Source organism: Camelus bactrianus, chromosome 8 (genome assembly GCF_048773025.1).
Source record: "Camelus bactrianus isolate YW-2024 breed Bactrian camel chromosome 8, ASM4877302v1, whole genome shotgun sequence".
Lineage (NCBI taxonomy): Eukaryota > Metazoa > Chordata > Mammalia > Artiodactyla > Camelidae > Camelus > Camelus bactrianus.
The window spans coordinates 76,623,104-76,635,998 of record NC_133546.1 but is presented as its reverse complement, the minus strand read 5'-3'; the positions used below and the strand labels follow the sequence as shown (position 1 = coordinate 76,635,998).

General features: G+C 39.4%; 1 protein-coding gene and 1 non-coding gene across 2 annotated transcripts in view; one reads left to right on the top strand and one right to left on the bottom strand.

Annotated features, from left to right (window-relative positions):
* The window catches only part of RIMS1 (regulating synaptic membrane exocytosis 1), a 451,285-nt gene that overhangs the window by 26,221 nt on the left and 412,169 nt on the right, over nt 1-12,895 (bottom strand). The window lies entirely within an intron of this gene.
* On the top strand, nt 4,328-4,399 carry TRNAA-AGC (transfer RNA alanine (anticodon AGC)). Its single transcript has one exon. It is a non-coding gene; the product is annotated as a tRNA-Ala (tRNA).

The following is a 12,895-nucleotide window of genomic DNA, read 5'->3' as shown; positions in this document are numbered from 1 at the left end:
TGCTTGAGACAGTTGAGGAACTGCCAGCTGCCTGCTTCTCCTGTGGTTAGAATAAATGCTAAATAAAACAGAAAGTCACTTATCCAAAGACCAAAAGGAAACTCTTGGGAAAATTTTAAAATTTAAAAAAAATTTTTCTTTAAAAAGAAAATTTTTGGTGGTTAAAATTGATAAAACTGAATATTAAATATTTGGGGTTTTTGAAAACTCTAATTAAAAAAGATACATGCATCTCAATGTTTACTGCAGCACTATTTACAATTGTCCATCAACAGATGACTAGATAAGAAGATATGGTATATACATATATAATGGAACACTGCTCAGCCATAAAAAAGAGTAAAATAATGCCATTTGCAGCAATATGCATGGACCTAGAGATTATCATACTGAGTGAAGTAAGTCAGACAGAGAAAGACAAATACAGTATGATATCACTTACATGCAGAATCTAAAAAATAATACACATTATTTATTTACAAAACAGAAACAGACTCACAGACACAGAAAACAAACTATGGTTACCAAAGGAGAGGGAGGGAGGGAGGGATAAATTAGGAGTTTGGGATTAGCAGATACACACTACTGTATATACAATAAACAATAAGGACCTATGGTATAGTACAGGGAACTATATTCAATATCTTATAATAACCTATAATGGAAAAGAATATAAAAAGAATATGTGTATATATACATATACATGTACAACTGAATCACTCTGCTGTACACCAGAAACTAACACAACATTGTAAATCAACTGTACTTCAATTAAAAAAAAAAACTTTCAGTCTTTAATTTTCACCTGTCTGCCTTCTGTCTTTAGAAAATTAGGCAAATAAGCACTTGAAATATACAATATAATAAAAGCCTAAAATGTGTTCTAGTGAAGGGAAACCCTAGTGACCAAGGTTTACCAATCCACAGCACAGTGTTACCTACATCTTAAGGCATATAAAGAACTAACTGGATGATGTCAAGCACAGCATTTAAAGATTCTTGAGGCAAGTAACAAATGTGCCTAAGCAGATATCTAAGCACTGGCAGAGTGAATATGTTAACCAGATGAGGGACAGAATTATGCTTATACTATTGATACTAATTTGACATTCTTAGCAAAGTCAACTACTGCCTGTCATTTTTCCAGATAGTACTTATTATTCTCAAGGCACTGTCCTGACTAACTTGATTATAAAAAAATGACAGTCCGGATAATTTGCGGAGTTAGAGAAGTGGCAGGTGTTAACGACACAAACATGTTTGATTTTGGTTTAGCTACGTGTATAGACTGAATGTTTGTGTCGCCCCTCCTCCCAGGTCATATACTGAAACTTACAACGTGACGGTGCTCGGAGGTGGGGCTTTGGGGAGGTGCTTAGGTCGTGAGGGTGAAGCCCCCATGAATGGGATTAGTGCCCTTATAAAAGAGACCCCCAGAGCCTACCTGCTCCTTCTACCATGTGAGGTTACAGCAAAACGATGGCCTTCTATGAATCAGGAAGCAAACCCTTACCAGAACCTGATCATGCTGGTGCCTGGGACTTCCCAGGCTCCAGAACTGTGAGAAATAAATTTCTGTCGTTTGTAAGCCAACAGTGTTTGATATCTTTGTTATAGCATCTTGAACAGACTGCCACATTACATCTTGTCAAGTGGGAATAAATGAACATGGCCAAGACTGCAGAGTTGGTAGCTCTTTTCTGGAAGGAAAACACCACAAGATAAGCTGAAAACAAACGACATTTTTTTTTCATTAGAGCAGAAATAAATTAATAAAAATATTAAATACATGACTTACTATATTTTGAGGCTTATGTAATATTAAAGCAGTAAACTGACTACATGTTGGCAATACTTATTTCAGCCCACATCAAATGTGGATTAAAAGAATCCTAACAATAAACACTGAGCTGAAATCCTGAATGTATACAATAGGTGGATTAAACTGATGTATTTTAGAATAGAAAGATCTGACATTTAGCATCAGAACTATAAAAATAAGTGAGGAACTGTAATTTCTTGTAATATAATCTGAGAAGAAAAAAATACATATGCCTGTATGTATATGTGTAACTGAATCACTTTGTTGTACACCTGAAAGTAACATTGTAAATCAACTATACTTTAACAAAAACTTTTTTAAAAAAAATGAGTGATCTCTGGATACAGAAAACAAACTATGGTTACCAAAGGGGAAAGGGTAGGGGAGGGATAAATAGGAGTTTAGGATTAACAGATATACAATACTATATATAAAATAGATAAACAACAAGGACCTGCTGTATAGCACAGGGAACTATATTCTATTTCTTGCAATAACATATAATGGAAAAGAACCTGAAAGAAAATGTATACGTATGTATGTGTATGATGGAATCTCTTTGCTGTATACCTGAAACTGACATTGTAAATCAACTACACTTCAATAAAAAATAAAAGAAAATAAACAAGTCATCTCATCCAGGCTCTTTGTTTACAGAACCCAAGCTGTAGTAAGGTGAGTCCTTGCTTTGTGGTCACACAGCTCTTTATGCCACAGTGAAGACTAGAGCCTGAATTTTCTGCATCAAAGTCTCTGACATTTACTGTACATGAAATGTTAGTCCCCATCTTGTGAAAAAAATAAAACAAAACAAAATAAAACAAACAACCCCCCACCAAAAGCCCCCAAACAGTCTGAGCATGAGCAATGAGGCAGGAGGTGGACTGCCTGCTTCAGAAGGGGCAGTCACGTTCCGTTTGTTCACACCTTCACAGGGCAATGTCCAGAGACTTCAGCATCTCTCTGCTACAGTCAGCTGTTATGTAACAGGGGGTGAGACCTGGATGTACCATACACGGGTCCTCGCCATGAACAGGAATTGAAATCTGCAATTTCAACTGTAGAATGAGATACTTCTTTTTAACCTTTGTATTTCCCTCTCAAGGACACTGTAATATAATCTTGCTAGGGAAAGACATTTTTCTGGTTTTCTTGCAACCCATAGCACAATGATTACTTTCACAAAGAATTCCACTATTTGCAAAATATTTTCAGTTTGTTGATGAGGGAACCATATTTTGACTTACTAGCATTTGCAACCAATATTAAGAGAGCATGTCAATTACAGTGCATAAGAACTATGCATAATATACCCTCAGATCACACACACACACACACACACACACACACACACACAAAAGAAAAAAAAGAAAAGACAAAGGAAAGGAATAGCAGTTTTCATCCTTACAGGCCCTTTAAATGCTTTAGAGATGTGCAGATACCAACTACTATATATAAAATAGATAAACAACAAGGACCTACTGTACAGCACAGGGAACTATATTCAGTATCTTATAGTAACCTATCATGAAAAAGAATATGAAAAGGAATATATGGATGTACATGTATGACTGTAACATGATGCTGTACACCAGAAATTGCCACAACATTATAAACTGACTATACTTCCAAAACAAAAGTTAAATTGACAAATATAGCTTAAAATTTTTAAGTTTGTCACATCAGGAAAAATGCCCTCTTCTTAGTCTGGAGAAGGCACATTTTCCCCTAAAACTACTGGTCTTTCATTTTCCTAGGAAGACACATTTCTTCCATCCTTCCTCTGTTCCAGCTAAATTCTACCTATACCAAACCCCTGTCTCCGTATTAGGGCAGTGATATCCCCACCCTTTGCAGCATTCCTACCATTCACTTCCCTTCTTCTTCTCCACTTCATTCTCTTAAATTTACTATTCACACCCCAGAACTCTCAAAATCTCTCCTTCCACAAACTGTTTATGAATGTATAAAAGTCTGCCTTCTACACAGTTTTCTCATAGACATGCATGCCTGGCCGTCCTTTATTTCCCAAGTATATATTAACACTTAAATGGTACTGTTATTGAACTGCAGACTCAAAACTGAAAGGAGCTTACAGTCTGGTCTGGGAAGAAAACATAAGCCATTCTAATCCAGCAGGACAGGAAGTGCAAAATGTGCCCAAGTGAGTGACAGGACAAGGGATGGAGTTAGCATCCCTGCTGGGGTGAGTTAAGGAACGTCTCACACAGGCGGAGATGCTTGAGCTATACTTTGAAGGTTAAACAAAACAAAACAACTGCTGGACAGATGAGAAGAGGAAAGGGCATTCAAGACTGTAGGGGCAAAGGTCCCCAGAAAGCCTCTCTATTCAGTAAATAGAACAGCCGCACCCCTTATTCTTCAGTATCTGGAACATAGATCTTACTCTTTCTGTCTCAAATACCTGCAACCCCGAGTGTTTCTCACCTATCTTACTTCAACTGTACTTTCAAAGTTCACAATTCAAAACACTGACCTAGTGGGGAGGGTATAGCTCAGTGGTAGAGCACGTGCTTAGCATGCACGAGGTCCTGGGTTCGATCCCCAGTGCCTTCATTAAGATGAATAAGTAAATATATATAAACAAATAAACATAATTACCTCTCCCCACCCCCCAACCCCCCCCCAAAAAAAAGAAAAAAATTAAAAAAAAAACCCACTGGCCTTTTCTTAGTGCAAATTCTGTTTGGGTCTCTGGCAGCAAGATCCCCCAATACAGGAGGACATCAGGGAACCCTTTCCCAATGGAAATGTCGGGAAACTGGTGAGACAGTATAGCAAAGAGATGGCCAAGGTTATGTGCTACTGTGGTTCTCTTCTTAGCTCTTTAATCTTTTTTCTGCATCTTTTAGTTCACTCTCCCGTCTGCCCCTTAAAAATGGTTTCTCCCAAGGATTCATCTTTGATGGAGGAGTTTACAGCCTTCTCTGAGGCGCTCCCTAACTCTGCTGACTGACACGGATGTCATCTCTACATGGAAACCTCCCATCGTGGTATCTTCAATCTCAGTAACTTTCCTGAATTTCTATTTGATTTCTGTTCATTTGCACCTAAAGAATCCTACCAGCACCTTGGAGTTCATAACACCTTGGAGGTCTGATGGATTTACGACGTTTCAACTTGTCTAGGCTAGTTTCCAGTTATGCAATCAAACAGAAATCTAGGTGCTGCTGTGAAGGTACTTTGTAGGTGTGATTAGAGTCCATAGTCAGTTCAATTTCAATTGGGGGGACTTTCAATGAGGAGGGGCTATTTAAGATAATCTGGATGACTGAAAGGCTTTGAGAGCAGAAGTGAGGCTTGCCTGGTGGGGGTATTCCACCCAGTGCCCTGAGGCTCCGGGCTGCCCCATGGATTTCAGATGTGCCTGCCAGCCCCCACAATCATATAAGACTATTCTTTGTAACAAATCTCTTCATATCTATCTCCTACAGAGTCTGCTTCTGTGGTTGAATCCTGACTGGGAGAGGTTGACAGCCCCAAGTGGTCCTCTCTGTCAATTTCCCATTTCTGTTAGGGTTTCTACCATTTTTCCACGATCAAACATGGTTGTCTCTGCTATTGTCTCTGTATGCCTCATCTTCTCTACCTATTCCTTCCTTCTTGTTTCAATTAATCTCCTATTACTGAGACTCTTGTCATTTCACTTGGGTTTATACAACCACAGCAGATTAATTAGCATAAAGATGTTGGTCCAGTTTTACTGGCCAGTGCTCCCATCTCTCACCCCCATCAACTCTGCCTTGTTTACCTCTCTCCACTCCCTGAGAACAACAGCCAAACTGGAGCCTGTTCTTGACTTATGAGTTGACACTTTCTGCCTCCAAGCTTTTCCTTATACCATCCTGAGACATCCTTTCCTGTCTTCCCCTACTAACCCTCCAAGACCAGCTCAAGCATCTCTACTAACAGCCTAGTCTGACCAGCCTCACCAGCAGTGACGCTGCTCCTAACTCCTGTATTGATGGTTTCCCTATAAGACAATTCGTAATTGACTATGTCTATGCTCTACAAAAACACTTAGATTAATATGACAGACTTTTAATAAAATCTTTCATGTAATTTTTCATCCACATAGATATGCTTTATTATTATTATTATTATTATTATTATTATTATTATTATTATTATTATTATTTTGTATAGATGTTCTTTTATATCTCTCCCTTCTCTCACAAAGTGTTAATTGAATGAGTTGCTGATCAGCTCTTAGTAACTAAACTTTGGAGCATTAACTGTGTATACACCTTCGTAGAAGTCTGAAGTGGTTCTTAATAATTGGCCAATCAGGTAAGAAAAAACCTTCCAGGCCCCACTGATTCTATACTTGTTGGTCTTAGACCAAGTTTAAAGTATAAAGAAAAAATATACTTTTTTATTTTACTTAAGTAGAAAAATGATTTCTTGCTGCCCATTAATAATAAGCCTAGATAACAAGCAAAAGAACATTTCACTCAGTTGGTTAAACTTGAGGATGGCATAAAACCAAACAGTGTTAAGATTCCTTTTGAGACAAGCAACTTAAACTAAACTGGGAATGAGGGAGGAAAAGATATAAATCACGAATGTATTACAGCCGTCCTAAGTATATTTATGCCTTCTTTCCGTGGACGAGCCCTGCTTCTGAAGTTAAATGTTAAGTGTTAAACAAAACTACAATTAGGAATTAGTTCCATACAAGTGTTACTCAGAATATAAAATAAACATATAAAGAAAACACAAGCATTATGTGGAAGACTTTTCTTTGCTAATGAATAAAGCCTTTCTTTCATACTCAAGTGTCCTCCATCAGATTTTGATTTAGAGGTTTTTTGTTTTTGTTTTGTTTTGTTTTTGTAAGAAAGAAGCAAGAAAGGAAGTTACTGATAAGTGTTGATTATGTGATTAGCCTTTGGAGAACAGCACTGTGTTTGAATATAGGTAATAAAGAAGACTCTCCTTTTCCAGAAGGTTCTCAGAATGGCTTCAACTCAAGCTCTAGGGATGACAATACCACACTTCCAATTTCAGCCAGACCTTTTGTGACATCAGCACACAAGCGAATAAGAAAAGGAATTAGGAAAAAAAAGTTACTAGATTATACTTCTCCCCATGAATTATCTGAAAGCACAAAAGAAGATCTATTTTTGAAATTTCCTTAAATTCTTAACCTGTATGTTTTCTTCTAATCTAAAGATAGTTCAAACATACCTATTATTTGAGAATTTTCATTGCTTTCTCTGAAATACTGCTGGGAAAGATCTTCATAAAGAGGGAGAAAAAAGGTACGAATTATCTTAAAAAACACAGTTGATATGACTCCTCATAAGTTATTCACACACAAAAAGTTACATCTCTCTAGTCCTTGCCTGAATATGATAAAATGAAAGGCAAAATTTTTAGAGCTTTATATAATATAGAACTTCAAAATGCAATGAAAATATACTTCTAAGTTTCCAAAATAAGTGTCCATATAAAGTATTTGTATTTAACTGTGTGGAAAAAGGATATACAACACAGCTGATGCAATTTTAAATATAAATGAAATGGCTTTAAAGAAAAATATTCTTAGTCATAATATTAAGATGTATGTTTTAGTACTAATGAGTTGAAGCACTGCTCAATTTCAAATCCAGCTTTGAAATCCTGTTAAGTCTACATTTAAAGTTAATCATATTTAGACATTCTAATTTTATAAATATACCTAGAGTAGCAATATCCTTCTATAAGTACTTATCCACCACATCATTTTTACACTTTTTTCTTTTTCATTCAATTATCAGCAATTTCAAGTAGAATGCTCCCTTTGTCTGAAAACTGTTAACACAATTTTGAAAGCTTCATACAAACACAGAGATTTGGCTTTTGGCTTTAGTTTCATGAGACGTTCTACATTCACTAACAGATTGCTGTTAGGACTTAGTAAATTCATACATGGAACATAGACTTACCTTGTTTCTCTTGAAAAGATTAGGAATCAGCATGAAGTTGTTCTCAGAGGAAAACTGGAAACCAAAGAAGCTTTGACCTGGTTTAAATAACTTGAGCTGCCTGGGGGAGGAATATCGGAGCTCTCAGCCAAATCTCCACTCTCTCTCTCTCTTCCCCCTCCCCCTCTCACCCTCCTCCCTTTCCTTCTCACAGACCCACAGTCTGATTAAAGTGCTTCTGTCAAGAGTGTTTCTCCTCTAGCCCACTGTACTATAAGACCATGAAGTGACAAATCAGCTCAGTAAGTTTGTTACGCATCATCTCAGAAATCTGAAAACTGCTCAGTAGCCACAATTTGAAAACTGCTACGTAGTCACAAAATTTTAAACAAACTATATAATGAAGACCTGCTGAAGCCAAGTGAGATGAAAATATGTTGCCTCCTTTATGAAATACCATGTGGCTTCTCTAGTTACGTAAGAAACATTAGCGAAGGAAAGCTCGGGGAGAAGATGTGATTTCTAAGGCAAACCTGTTTAAAGGGCTTTCACAGGGGCAACGGGAGGGTCCCACATTGGTTTCTTGCTCTGTTCCCACCTGGCACTTGTAATAACCTGTGATACAGTTAAGTTGTCAGGACTATTCCCTTCAATTACTGTATATAAAATAGATAAACAGCAAGGTCCTACTGTGTAGCACAGGGAACTACAGCCAATCTCTTGTAATAAGCTATAATGGAAAAGAATCTGAAAAGAAAATAGATAGATGCATGTTTATGTACAGCTGAATCACTTTGCTGTACACCTGAAACTAACATGGTAAGTCAATTACACGTCAACGACAAATTAAAAACGAAAGCCATCCCCTTGAAGACGCACTGGTCAGTCACTCACAGGTTCCTGTTCCTGGCTGAGCGCCCTTCCTCAGTTCACCCACCTGCCAGGAGACCAGAGCAGGGCCAGGAGACAGACGGGAAAGCACAGGAGAAGAAAACGGCCCGACTTCTGCTAAGCGTCTCACACCTACCGAGCCTGGTGCTCAGTGCCTCACACGCGTTTCCATGAGCCCTCCTCATGGTTTGCTGGTGTTGCTGGTGCTGCTGTCCATCACAAGTGCGAGGACTGGGGCTCGAGAGAGCAGCAGCTGCGGTCAGTAAGTGGGGAAGCCACCACCACCAGCAGCAAAACCAAGCCCCCCAGACAAAAGCACATTCCGACCAGGGCCCACGTCCTTTATTCTTTGTTGTTTTTCTCCGTGTCCTTTAAACCTAGGTGGCTCGTTTCATGAGTAAGGGAAAGTCTCAGCAACAGAACCACCTTGCCACAGCCATGGGTTTTGTTTTGTTTTGTTTGGGATAAGAAACAACTTTTATTGGAAAAATACAATTTTTTTTTAGCAAAACCAATTCAGAGTTGGGGGTAAACTGTCAAAAACAACCAAACAGAAATATTTTTAAAAAGCTGTTATTACAGTCACCCCATTATATTACTCCTATAAGATCTTAACACCATTTAGTAGGCACTGAATTTATTATATTGGGTTATCAGATTGTGTAGCTGCTTGTTTTTTTCTTTCCTTTCTTTGTTTTTTTTTCCTCGACTGTGTTTTTTCTTATGGTTTCCCCTCATTTCCATAATAGCACTGAGGAATTTGAGTCAGAGTGACCTGATTTTTCCTCTTCTTCCCTCCAGCGCTGTGACAAGAGCATGAATAGGTTAAAAAATCATACTTGCTGGTTAACTCAGGACAATCCTGGCTTCTGCCTGTTGCTGGAGCATATTATTAATTTTTTTATTGATGAATAGTTGATTTACAATGTTATGTTACTTTCTGGTGCACAGCATAGTGATTCAGTTATATATATATTCCTTTTCATATTCTTTTTCATTATAGGTTACTACAAGATATTGAATACAGTTCTCTGTGCTATCTAGTAGAAACTGGCTGTTTACCGATTTTATATATAGTAGTTAGTATCTGCAAATCTCCACCTCCCAATTTATCCCTCCATCCCCTCCCTCCTGGTAACCATAAGTTTGTTTTCTATGCCTGAGAGCCTGTATCTGTTGGGTAAAGTAGTTCATTTGTGTCATTTTTTTCAGATTCCACATATAAGTGATACCATATGGTATTTTTCTTTTTCTTTCTGGCTTACTTCACTCAGTGTGATAATCTCTAGGTCCATCCATGTTGCTGCAAATGGCATTGTTTCATTCCTTTTTATGGCTAAGTATATTACATTGTATATATATATATACACATACATATATGTTGTATATATATTACATGTATATATATATATATGTATACCATAACTTCTTTATCTAGTCATCTGTCGTTGGACATTTAGCTTGCTTCCATGTCTTGGCTATTGTAAACAGTGCTGCTATGAACACTGAGGTGCATGTATCTTTTTGAATTGGAATTTCCTCCAGATATATGTTGTAGCATGTTAGTAACTTTGTTCCCCTTTTTACTTTCAAAGACATTCCAGTTTGGGCGATAAATCACATAGTCCACATACCTCTATAAGGAGTAGAGCAATACAAGTTGAATTAGACTAAACCTGCCTCAAAACAGTTCCAAGTGACATTTCGGAATTTCGTTCAGACTGTTGTTAAAATTACAAGGGCTGGAAATGACAAGGAATGAAAGTCCATATTACTCACAAGTTCTGCCTGGTGGTACCGTGGTAAACAACACATCTGCCTGTCAGAACCTGGAGTATTTCTCTGGGTCTCTTGCATGAGGCAATGCTTGTGTGTTATGGGGGCCAGAGTAGTTGAAAAGGGAAACGATGATAAGATACATTCAAATATAAAATGGCAGGTGGTCAGCCTTTCATTACCAGCATGCAAGCTCCAAAGTGGCTATTTTCATTCCTTTGGCTGTCCTTCAGAGGGCTGGGGGTGGTAGCCCATTTATGACACCAGAAATCCTGCTATGAGAACTTTCTCCCTCGAGTAAAATGCAGTTGCTCTCAAAGGAATAAAATGAAGTCATTCAACTTTTACCAATGCAATATAGCAGTTAGAGATCTCTTTAATAGGACAGTTCCATGGGGTGGCTAAAATTAGGAGTGTATAGAAAATGAACTCAAGGGCCTTGGGCACTAATCTTATTGAAAACCCACTGAGCATTATGCAGAGCATGTGAGGGGGCACTGACAGAGGAGGGAGCCTTCTCTGTGTGGAGCAGCGCCCCAGTGCGGCGGGGATAGAAGGCACAGAGAGAGGAGGCAAAGGGGGTGCCTCCACAAGTAAATAATGCATATTCAGGCAAATTTGGAAGAGTGGATGTCACCTCACAGAGCCTGTGGCTTGGTGCAGTCACCACCTTTACCTTTGCTGGTGCCTTGGGAACCCCCACTGGCTGTGCACCTCTGTGGAGCCCAGTGCCTACAACCCCAGGGAGACCCTAGGGAGAAGCTACAGGAGTAAACACTGTTGGTACCCTGCCCGTGTCCCCTTGTCACTCACTGTCCCATGTGCAGGGATGGGTTCTTACTGCAGGCATCTGTGACTCTGGCTGCATTCAGCTGGGCCCACATGGAAAAGAGGCTTAAAGTTCCAGGAAGCTAATGACCTGGAACCCATCCTCAGTCGAGGACACATGGGACTGGCTGGAAAAAGGCCAGTTTCCTCCCCCTCAGGGGAGATCCCTCTAAATCTTCTTCCATAGAACCGAAGGGGGTTGAGCACCCATTGCCTAGGGACTAATCTACTACACAACCTTCTACTGACTCCCTTTTCCTGTCTCACTCCCCTGGGGTCACCTCTCAATAATCTACTTGCATTCAAACCTTGGTCTCAGGGTCTGCCTTGAGGGGAGCCCCCAACCCACACAGCTGCCAAAGAGAAGCTTACTTCATTTTCCAAGGCTGGAGGGCTATGTGGTTTAGCCCATATTTGGCAAATGTGGAAAATTTTTTTCCTTAGTTGATTGATTTGTATTTTATAAAAATTAGAACCACGGAAGTTTTACTTGACATGAGCTCTGAAAGATGAGCTTTCCACTGACGGCCTGTGGCAAATGCACAGACAGCAGGGCGCCCCGTAGACAGTCATGTCTCTACAGCGTGGAATTTCTGACGTGGCTATCCATCTTGACTATTTTGAAAGGTATTGCTATACCTCCATCAACAGAGAAATATGTCCCAGCGGCATGTTCCCTTGTCATAATGTAGCAAACAGAAGTGGAAACTGTACTGGATAGGAAACTAGACTGTGACAAAGTCAAAGCTATGCAAAACCATACAGGGAACATAAACGAGGCCACTGGCCATCTTCGGGCAGAAAAACTGGGGCCCTGGAATTGAGTTACATTAATAGAAGTAGGGTGGGGGCTTGGTCTATGTCCAGGCTTGGAGGGAAGAAGTCTGGAGGACTGGACTAAAGACAAGGTGTGTCTCTGGAAGCCGGTGAAGGAGACACCTCTACGACCAGCGAGTCTCAGGAGTGTTAAGTCCACGAGAACAGGAGGCTGTAGAAGGAGACAAGTCCTAAATCAGATGCCCTTACAGTCAGCTAAAGAAGGCCTGGCACAGTTTGAGAAGGAACTTTCCACCTCCCCAATTATCCCCTTACCAGTTCGTTGATGCCTGAAATGCCTGAATGTAAGGAAACTGTGTTCATTATACAATTAGAAAGAAAGTGCAAACACCTGGTCAAAGAAACTGAGTGAAAATGCACCTCTCAGCATAAAAGCAACCCATCATAAGCTTTCTACTTGTTTTGCATGTCTTAAATAGAGCTTAATGAGTAACTTTTTTTTAAAAAAAGGCGTCATTGTCAGTGGAAAGGCATATCTACAGAATCTTTTCACAGAGGAGAAGACAGTTAATAACAGCCTTTATTTCAACTCCAAATGCATCTTTTCATCCTAACTCAATTTCTTGCATCTACTCTTGCCTTTATTCCCCAATTCCAGCCCCAAACAAACAGGAAAAGCTTTACACCTGCTAATCAGGTCATCCCACATCTTTGTTCAAAACCTTTCAAAGACATCCTGTCGCGTTGAAGATGAAACCTCATCTTAAGTGGGGTCATGAGGTCCCCCCAGACTGGCCCTAACTTGCTCCCAAGAATGCGCTCACACCACTGCCTTTCTTTCTCCCTGTACCATAGGATCCTGACCATTTAC